Consider the following 11,041-nt stretch of genomic DNA (forward strand, 5'->3'; position numbering starts at 1 on the left):
CCGGGACTAGACTCAGGGAGGAGTTGAGGTCCAAAGCGATCAAGGACGCCGGGTGACAAGATTGGACACAAGGTTGCACACGGTGGATGAACACCGTGTGAGGAGGCCTTCGCAACGGGCTTCGCAAGGTCAAGTGTGCAAGCGCCGGGATTCGCGAAGAAATCGGAGGGAGAAAGAACTGTGCAAGTGCATTGCTGCTACAGTAATTCGGCTTACTGTAGCTAGCATGTTTCATGTGCACGTGTGCTGCCATGACCGGTTGGCAGGAAGGCCAAGCCGGCCTATCTAGCTCGGGAGCTCGGTCGGCAGGAGGCCACATGGCCGGTTCTTACTAGCCCAAGATGGAGACAGCCCACGGCGATGGTGGCCCAAGATGGCACGGGCGCGTGCATGCGCGCGTGAAGGCGAAAGCCGTACGGATGCGGGTCCCTCGGGAGGGCGTGGAGCACGACTCAGGTGGGTCCACGCGACGCGCGGCGAGACGCGGCTCCAAGGGGCGACGTGGCGACCTCCTGCTCGGCAAGCGCGCGGGACACGGCTTCGTGCGGGTCCCACCGCAAAAATCGAAGCACGGCGCGCGGGAGATCGATGCGGTCTTCCGGGGACGCGTGGAGGCTACGGACGGGATGCGCACGAGCGACCGCGGAACCCATGTAGTGGAGCGCGCGCTCTCGCGTACTGAGGCGCGACGTGGCGGCGTCTTACTGGTTTGGAGAGGGAGCACGCGGATCAGTGTGGTGTGGAGAGTTTGGACCAACGACGTGGCAAGCATCTAAGAGGTTTCCTTCGGATGTAAGGAAAAATGAACAGCTAGGATTGCATCTGAGATAGGGTTTCGCCCTAAGGGCATTTGTGACAATGTTTTAGGGGGTCTTAGGCTATAAATAGAGAGATGGATGCAAGGGTGGAAGTTGCTCCTTTTGTAATCCTTTTGAGATGCTCGGTGAGAGAGTTTCGGTGTGAGTTTGGAGTGTGTTTGCCCGAGAGGCTTTTGTATTAGGATTAGTTTGGAGTGTGTTTGTCCGAGAGATTTTAAGTTTGTGTTAATGTTCCTCTGAAGGTGTATGTTTGCTCCTAGTTGAGCGGTTATTTTGCATCACCAATGAATGAAATGATTTGAAGGATTTCGTTTTTGCCTTGTTCATTTAAATTCCGCAATTTAAATTCTGCTTGCAATTTGAACTTTGCGATGATGAGTTTTGTTATCTCCTCCTCACCTCTCTTCTAGTTTGGGAAATTCCTTTTCTCTTTCTCTTCTAGTTTCGGGAATTTCTTTCTCTCTTCTTTTCTAGATCCGGCTTCTCTAATAGCCGCGGTTCTAGTAAGGATTCTGAGAAATCCGGCTTGATGAGTATTTTCGGGGCAAGATTTGAATTGCTATATTCACCCCCTCTATAGCTGTTCTTGGTCTTTCAATTGGTATCAGAGCTCGGTTAAGTTCGTTGTAACCTAACCGTGGCAACGAACGCCGCTATGGAGGAAAAATACTCTGCGAAACCATTTGTTTTCGATGGACACAATTTTGTCATTTGGAAGGCATGAATGGAGGCCTACCTCCAGTCGCAAGGGCATAATGTGTGGAATAAGGTTAAATCACCTTACACTGTGCCCGATGATGCTGACATCACGCCTGCAAATGTGGCTCAGGTTGATTTTAATTATCGTGCAAGAAATGCAATCATTGGTGGAATTTCTTCTGGTGAATTTAATCGTGTTCAACACCACAAGTCCGCTCATGACATGTGGACAGCTCTGTGCAATTTCCATGAGGGAAACAATGATATTCAATTGGTTCGTCAGAATCAATTTCATAAAGAATATCAAAGATTTGAGATGCACCCAGGAGAGTCCATTGATTCTTATTTCAAGCGTTTTGGAGAAATTGTTTCGAAGTTGAGATCTGTTGGAAAAGAATTTTCTGATAATGATAATGCTCGCCATCTTTTGAATTATCTTGATTATGGTGTTTGGGAAATAAAAGTTACTTCCATCACAGAGAGTGCACCTCTGAGTGACTTTACCATGGACAAGCTTTACTCAAAGCTAAAAACCCATGAGATGGATGTTTTCAATCGGAAAGGCCTCAAACACTCGATGGCTTTGGTAGCTGATCCCTCTGGTAGTACTTCTTCTAATGACTCAGCTTTTGTGTGTGGTGGCTTCTCTCTTGCCGCTTTACACTCAGTCACTGAGGAGCAATTAGAGAAGATTCCTGAAGATGATCTTGCTCTTTTTGCTAGAAAATTCTCAAGAGCTTACAAAAATGTGAGAGATGGAAAAAGAGGAAAAACCAATGAACCATTTGTGTGTTTTGAGTGTGGAGAGCCTAACCACATAAGAGTGAATTGTCCCAAGTTGAAGAAGAAGAGTGACAAGACGACCAAGAAGCCCGAGGGACAAGGGCGAAAGGGGAAGAAGGATTTGATGAAGAAGGCGATCCATAAGGTCTTGGCGGCTCTTGAGGAGGTGCAGCTTAGCGACATCAACTCCGACGACGATGATCAAGAAAAGGGGGACAAGGACTTCTCCGGGATGTGCTGTCTCGCCAACAACGAGGACTTAATCAACCTGTGTCTCATGGCACTTGAGGATAAGGATGACTCATCGGAGCATCCTGAGGTATGTCTTGATGATATCCCTTCCTTGGATGGTTCTCTTTGTGATGATTCTTGCTCAGATAATGACTCTGTTGATGATGAAGTAAGCAAAGAAAGAATGGCACACTTGATAATTGAAATTAGTGACAAGTATAGGTCTTCTAAGTATAAAATTGAGAAACTAAAATCTGAAAATGATGGAATGGCGCTAGAAATTGCTAGGCTTCGATCCATGATTCCTGAGGAGGATACCTGTTCTACTTGTGCTTCATATCTTTCTGAAATTAATCTCCTCAAGGATAAGTTGAAATCATGTGCTTTAGGAGCTGGGAATCCTTCTAGTGCTAGTGCTGCTTGCTCTACTTGCTATGAAATGAAAGTTGATATGGGTTTGCTTGAGATGGAATTGAAAGAACTAAAAGAAAAATTTGTTCATGATAGGATTGGTAGGTGTGAAAATTGTCCCATTCTCACTAGTGACAATGATGAATTAAGACAACAAGTTGCCATGCTTAGGACCAAGAATGATTTGTTAGAATCTTTTGCTACTAAGGAACCTATTCATTCTTCATGTGCTAATTGTGCTATCCTGGAAACTGAACTAAAAGATGCTAAAACTTTCATTGATTCTATCAAATCTATTGATTCTTGTTATTCATGCATTTCTCTGAAAGTTGATCTTGAGTCTGCTAAGAGAGAGAACTCTTACCTACAACAATCTTTAGAGAGGTTTGCTCAAGGAAAGAAAAAGTTGAACATGATCCTAGACCAATCCAAAGTGTCCATAAACAATCAAGGTATAGGCTATGATTTTGCTGAGTCTTTGAGGATAGGTACCCATGAGATTTTAGGTGTCACAGATGGGATGATAGAACTAGCTCAAAAACCTATAACCTTCAAGTCTGCAGGTTTCATTGGAAACACTAGTTCTAGTTCACCCAAAACCTCAGAACCAAAGGTGGTACCTATGACTAGCAAGTCTAAGCCTGTAGAGTTACCTAGACCCAAAAATCCAAAACAAGTTGAGCACAAGCAAAACCAGAAACAAACCAAGCCTGTAGAGAAAACCAAGTATGAGCGCACCTATTGTGGGAAAGCTGGTCATTTGGTAGGTTTCTGCTTTAGAAAGGCTAGAAAAGAGCGACAAGAACGTTTTAGGACTAGAAGAGCTACTAGAGTCCTTGAGAGGTTCAAGTGTGCGTGTCGTTCAAGTGGTGTATCTCGCTTTCCTCGCCGAGATGTGCACCCTCGACGTGACCTAGCAAGGTTGGGGCAAAACAGACATGGTCATCTTGCATATAATTCTGCTCATAACACTAAAGATGCTTGTACTCCTCGCATGGTTCAGTACTGGAGTCCTAAGTCATTTCTCACTAACCCCAGTACTGAATCATCGAGATCTGCTTTGTCTTTCTTGTAGGATTTTGGAGTGGGGAGAAGTAATACTTGGCTTGTGGACTCCGGTTGCTCACGCCACATGACCGGTGAAGCCAAGTGGTTTACTTCTCTCACTCGTGCATCCGGTGATGAGACCATCACTTTTGGGGATGCGAGCAGTGGACGCGTGATGGCTAAAGGACAATCAAGGTCAATGACAAATTCATGCTGAAGGATGTCGCGCTTGTAAGTAAGCTTAAGTACAATTTGCTCTCTGTTTCACAACTCTGTGATGAAAATCTGGAAGTTCGTTTCAAAAAGGATAGGTCTCGAGTTCTTGATGCTTCTGAATCTCCTGTTTTTGAAATTTCTCGAGTTGGTCGAGTTTTCCTTGCTAACTTTGACTCTTCTGCTCCTGGTCCTTCTCGTTGTCTCATTGCCTCAGAGAATAGGGATTTGTTTTTCTGGCATCGTCGTCTTAGTCATATTGGCTTTGACCACTTGTCTCGCATTAGTGGTATGGATTTGATTCGGGGTTTGCCTAAGTTGAAAGCTCCGAAAGATCTTGTGTGTGCACCATGTCGTCATGGGAAAATGACATCTTCCTCCCACAAGCCTGTTACAATGGTTATGACAGATGGACCGGGACAACTGCTTCACATGGATACGGTTGGTCCTGCTCGGGTCCAGTCAGTTGGGGGGAAGTGGTATGTCTTGGTTGTTGTGGATGATTTCTCTCGCTACTCTTGGGTCTATTTTCTTGAATCAAAAGAGGAAACGTTTGGCTTCTTTCAGTCTCTTGCTCGTAGTTTGGCTTTGGAGTTTCCTGGTGCTCTTCGAGCCATTCGCAGTGATAATGGCTCTGAATTCAAAAATTCTGCATTTGAATCTTTCTGTGATTCTTCTGGAGTCGAACATCAGTTTTCTTCGCCATATGTCTCACAACAGAATGGGGTGGTTGAGAGGAAGAACCGCACCCTTGTGGAGATGGCACGAACTATGCTTGATGAGTTTACTACTCCAAGAAAGTTCTGGACTGAAGCTATTTCTGCTGCTTGTTTTATCTCCAATCGTGTGTTTTTGAGAACTATCTTGCACAAGACGCCATATGAGATCAGATTTGGTCGTCGACCAAAAGTTTCACATCTCAGGGTCTTCGGTTGCAAGTGCTTTGTTCTTAAACCTAGAAATTTGGACAAGTTTGAATCTCGATCTTTGGATGGCATTTTTCTTGGCTATGCTACTCATTCTCGGGCTTATCGAGTTTATGTTCTTTCAACTAACAAAATTGTGGAGACTTGTGAAGTCACTTTTGATGAGGCTAGCCCAGGAGCTAGACCAGAAATTTCAGGTGTTCCAGATGAAAGCATCTTTGTGGATGAGGATTCAGATGATGATGACGATGATTCCATTTCTCCACCTCTAGACAGTACACCACCAGTGCAAGAAACCGGTTCTCCTTCGACTACATCGCCTTCAGGAGATGCACCAACTACATCATCTTCAGCAGCTGAGGAGATTGATGGTGGCACATCAGGACCGACAGCTCCCCGACACATCCAGAACCGACATCCGCCTGACTCGATGATCGGAGGCCTGGGTGAAAGGGTAACTAGAAATCGGTCTTATGAACTTGTCAATTCAGCATTTGTTGCCTCTTTTGAGCCCAAAAATGTTTGTCATGCTTTATCTGATGAGAATTGGGTTAATGCCATGCATGAAGAGTTAGAAAATTTTGAAAGAAACAAAGTTTGGTCTTTGGTAGAACCTCCCTTGGGTTTTAATGTGATTGGAACAAAATGGGTTTTCAAAAACAAACTAAGTGAAGATGGTTCAATTGTTCGAAACAAAGCCAGACTGGTTGCACAGGGTTTCACCCAAGTTGAGGGCTTGGATTTTGAAGAAACTTTTGCACCAGTTGCTAGATTAGAAGCTATTCGAATTCTTTTGGCTTTTGCTGCTTCAAAAGGTTTCAAGCTTTTTCAAATGGATGTGAAAAGTGCTTTTCTGAATGGTGTTATTGAGGAAGAGGTCTATGTCAAACAACCTCCTAGTTTTGAAAATCCAAAATTTCCAAATCATGTGTTCAAACTTGATAAAGCTCTTTATGGTTTAAAACAAGCTCCCAGAGCCTGGTATGAAAGATTGAAAACCTTTTTGCTTCAAAATGGTTTTGAAATGGGGGCAGTTGATAAAACTCTCTTTACTCTTCATAGTGGCATTGATTTTCTTCTTGTCCAGATATATGTTGATGATATCATATTTGGTGGCTCCTCTCATGCACTTGTTGCCCAGTTTTCTGATGTGATGAGCAGGGAATTCGAAATGAGCATGATGGGAGAGCTGACTTTCTTCCTTGGACTTCAAATCAAGCAAACCAAGGAAGGAATCTTTGTACATCAGACCAAGTACTCCAAAGTGCTCCTGAAGAAGTTCGACATGGCCGACTGCAAGCCAATCGCCACCCCCATGGCAACTACTTCATCGCTTGGTCCTGATGAGGACGGTGAAGAAGTTGACCAGCGCGAGTACAGAAGCATTATCGGCTCCCTCCTCTACCTGACTGCGTCAAGGCCGGACATCCACTTCTCCGTGTGCCTGTGCGCGAGGTTTCAGGCTTCTCCAAGAACATCACATCGCCAAGCAGTCAAGCGCATCTTCCGCTACATCAAGTCTACACTTGAGTACGGTATTTGGTACTCCTGCTCTTCTGCCCTTTCAGTTCGAGCTTTTTCAGATGCTGATTTTGCTGGGTGTAAGATTGATCACAAAAGTACTTCTAGCACTTGTCATTTTCTTGGCACTTCTTTGGTCTCTTGGTCCTCTCGTAAGCAGTCTTCTGTTGCTCAATCAACAACTGAGGCTGAGTACGTAGCTGCTGCTAGTGCATGTAGTCAAGTTCTTTGGATGATTTCAACTCTGAAAGATTATGGTCTATCTTTCTCTGGTGTTCCTCTGCTTTGTGATAATACAAGTGCAATCAATATTGCAAAAAATCCAGTTCAACACTCCAGAACCAAGCACATTGAGATACGGTACCACTTTCTCCGAGACAATGTTGAGAAAGGTACCATTGTGCTAGAGTTTGTTGAATCTGAAAATCAATTGGCAGACATTTTTACAAAACCACTTGATTGCTCTCGTTTTGAGTTCTTGCGGAGTGAGTTAGGGGTGATCCACCCCTATGGCTTGATTTGAGGGGGAGTTGTTTTTCTTTTGCATGCATTTGTAACATATTGCATCTTGTTTACTTTATGCATTGTATTATACACTCTTCAATTGAGCTTTGCTTGTTATCTCTTGGTCATCACTATGCTATGCATGTATTACTCTTATGCTAGTTTGATCTCTTGTCTAGCTTTCATTTGCTTAAGTAGCTTGTGTGATCTTGTTATGCTGTTCAAGCTTGTTGAAACATGCTTAAATTGACTATTCATTTGAACTTAATCAATGTGCAATGCTTGCTCTAGAAGTTTGTTTAAGTTGAAGTATCCATCTCATACTCATGCTATGTTTACATTCTTTTTGCAATAACTGTCAGTACATGCTCATGAATGCTCATGCTTATGCGTCCATACTTTGTATCAATCATGCTTTACAAGCTTTATCTCTGTTTTTGTCCGAGCTACTGAGTGCGTTTACGCATGAGTAGTGCCGAAGATAGCACTGAGACAGCCTGTAATGGGAACTCTAGCTGGAAAACTTGATTGAGGTCAGACGGCAGTGTTTGGCACAACCATCACTTGCTGACTGATAAGATCAGGTGGACCGTCGTGATTGTGCTATTGTCTTTAAAGAATTTAAAAAAAATCATAAAAATAAAAGTCATGGGATAAGATTAAAAGCTCATGTTCTATGCTTTGTTATCATGTTGATACTCTTTATGAACTGGGCATTAGCACATTAGCATGGGTTCATTGCTTTGATTATGTAAATCTTGCATGATTATGAGCTGGTTTGCTTCCTTTTAAGCTTCTTCTAGAAATAGCTATGCACACTAAATCACTAATTCACTTGAAAGCTTTTTGCTTGCTGGCGATACTATCTTGATATTCATAACTTGTTTCATACTTCTTTTGCACATGCTTAGCTAGGTTTGAGCACATGCTTGTATCTGTGTGATCCATGTCTACTTTTTGATGCCTTTAGATAACTCTCAAAGCTCTCAGAACTCTAGAATTTGCAAGTTTCAATCATTTTCATTTTGCATTTTTGTCTCTTTTTGGTCTTGATGGCATCATTGACAAAGGGGGAGAGAAATTTGCACTTATTGAAAAGAAATTTGCACTTATTGAAAATTAAAACTTGCTTTAGATCTTGGTGAAAGGGGGAGTTTGGCACATAGAGGGAGCATTCTTGCATTTGCATTTGCATCCCTTTTCTTCTTGTCACTTGGTCTTGATTTTTCGCGATTTCAAAATGACCAAAGATCGACTTTTGCAAAATGGTTTGCTTTGTGTCAAAAATCAAATTTTCAAAATTTTGCTTGAGATTGTCAATGTTCCCATCAAGGGGGAGATTGTGAAACCATGTGTGGTTATAGTTCTTTTGTGATGGGAAATTGACAAGTACCGGAAGTGCAAGAAGTGTGTGCATAGACTAACATTGGTCAGGTTGCGACATCTGTGCCAAAGACAACGGTTGTTTGGTTCATGTGTGTGCAGGTGATTGGGGTCGATCTTGGTCAACGACGGACCGGGACTAGACTCATGGAGGAGTTGAGGTCCAAAGCGATCAAGGACGCCGGGTGACAAGATTGGACACAAGGTTGCACACGGTGGACGAACACCGTGTGAGGAGGCCTTCGCAACGGGCTTCGCAAGGTCAAGTGTGCAAGCGCTGGGATTCGCGAAGAAATCGGAGGGAGAAAGAACTGTGCAAGTGCATTGCTGCTACAGTAATTCGGCTTACTGTAGCTAGCATGTTTCATGTGCACGTGTGCTGCCATGATCGGTTGGCAGGAAGGCCAAGCCGGCCTATCTGGCTTGGGAGCTCGGTCGGCAGGAGGCCACATGGCCAGTTCTTACTAGCCCAAGATGGAGACAGCCCACGGCGATGGTGACCCAAGATGGCACGGGCGCGTGCATGCGCGCGTGAAGGCGAAAGCCGTACGGATGCGGGTCCCTCGGGAGGGCGTGGAGCACGGCTCAGGTGGGTCCACGCGGCGCGCGGCGAGACGCGGCTCCGAGGGACAACGTGGTGACCTCCTGCTCGGCAAGCGCGCGGGACACGGCTTCGTGCGGGTCCCACCGCAAAAATCGAAGCACGGCGCGCGGGAGATCGACGCGGTCTTCCGGGGACGCGTGGAGGCTACGGACGGGTTGCGCACGAGCGAGCGCGGGACCCATGTAGTGGAGCGCGCGCTCTCGCGTACTGAGGCGCGACGTGGCGGCGTCTTACTGGTTTGGAGAGGGAGCACGCGGATCAGTGTGGTGTGGAGAGTTTGGACCAACGACGTGGCAAGCATCTAAGAGGTTTCCTTCGGATGTAAGGAAAAATGAACAGCCAGGATTGCATCTGAGATAGGGTTTCGCCCTAAGGGCATTTGTGACAATGTCTTAGGGGGTCTTAGGCTATAAATAGAGAGATGGATGCAAGGGTGGAAGTTGCTCCTTTTGTAATCCTTTTGAGATGCTCGGTGAGAGAGTTTCGGTGTGAGTTTGGAGTGTGTTTGCTCGAGAGGCTTTTGTATTAGGATTAGTTTGGAGTGTGTTTATCCGAGAGATTTTAAGTTTGTGTTAATGTTCCTCTGAAGGTGTATGTTTGCTCCTAGTTGAGCGGTTATTTTGCATCACCTATGAATGAAATGATTTGAAGGATTTCGTTTTTGCCTTGTTCATTTAAATTCCGCAATTTAAATTCTGCTTGCAATTTGAACTTTGCGATGATGAGTTTTGTTATCTCCTCCTCACCTCTCTTCTAGTTTGGGAAATTCCTTTTCTCTTTCTCTTCTAGTTTCGGGAATTTCTTTCTCTCTTCTTTTCTAGATCCGGCTTCTCTAATAGCCGCGGTTCTAGTAAGGATTCTGAGAAATCCGGCTTGATGAGTATTTTCGGGGCAAGATTTAAATTGCTATATTCACCCCCCCTCTATAGCTGTTCTTGGTCTTTTAGATTTCAAACTGTGTTTAGTGACAGAATATGTTTCCCTATGCCACAACGAAATAGCTACCATATTAGATTAGCGTTTCTTAAAAAATAAACTGGTGGAAAGGAGAACAGCAACAAGGTCTGATTGCGTTCTAGGACATGATATTGATTGATAAAGTAGGTACCTGAATTATTATGTCTATTAATTATCCACTTATTATTTTTTGCACCGGATCTTGTTCAGTGTTCATGAAACATTTTGTTGGGGGCACAGGTAAAAGTACGACTGGACACCTGAAACGACAAGGGCAATTCTGTACAGAGTATCCTAACAAGAGACAAGCTGGAAGAACAGACGATGGAACAAGTATGGACGTCGAAGATATAGATGATAATATGGACGAGGACTAGTACGCTAATTTGGTGTCAATCCATGACAAACCAGTGTTACTGACCATGCAAGAAGGAGAGAATGAGAAATGACGACCGAGGTTGGGGAGCTGATCGAGCATCTGTGGCAGCACTCGGGAATCCATCTCGAATAGAATCAAGAAGCAGACGATCGATTGAGCTTAGCAGCGCCATTTCGTTATTGGGGAACCAAGCTTGCACTGCTTGCTTAACTCGTTTAAAAGGAGGACCGAACAAAATCCAATTCAGTAGGATATATTATCTTCAGTTCTCAACCTTTTAAACGCCAGTGTAGTGACGTAAATCGGGATGGCGAGGGTGGGGAATATATCCTATGGATATAAGCTTTCCGTCTACACTCCATGCACACTGACTAGTAAATATCATGAAAATTCTAGAAAAAAAATCTCACATGTACTCTTAATAGTATTACACATGTGTACAAAGTCTTATATTCAAATTCATTATAGTATTACACATGTTTACAAAGCCTTATATTTAAATTCATTATATTTTAGATGTAACGAAAAAAAGAAAAAACCGGATAGTTTTAACAGTAAAATCTGT

General features: G+C 44.0%; 1 long non-coding RNA gene across 1 annotated transcript; it reads left to right on the top strand.

Annotated features, from left to right (window-relative positions):
* The first annotated feature begins 931 nt into the window (after nucleotides 1–931).
* On the top strand, nucleotides 932–10,840 carry LOC127772308 (uncharacterized). Its single transcript, XR_008017353.1, has 3 exons — nucleotides 932–1,060; nucleotides 9,730–10,240; nucleotides 10,338–10,840. It is a non-coding gene; the product is annotated as an uncharacterized LOC127772308 (long non-coding RNA).
* Nucleotides 10,841–11,041: the final 201 nt, after the last annotated feature.

The sequence above is a fragment of the Oryza glaberrima genome, chromosome 4, assembly GCF_000147395.1.
Source record: "Oryza glaberrima chromosome 4, OglaRS2, whole genome shotgun sequence".
Taxonomy (NCBI): Eukaryota; Viridiplantae; Streptophyta; class Magnoliopsida; order Poales; family Poaceae; genus Oryza; species Oryza glaberrima.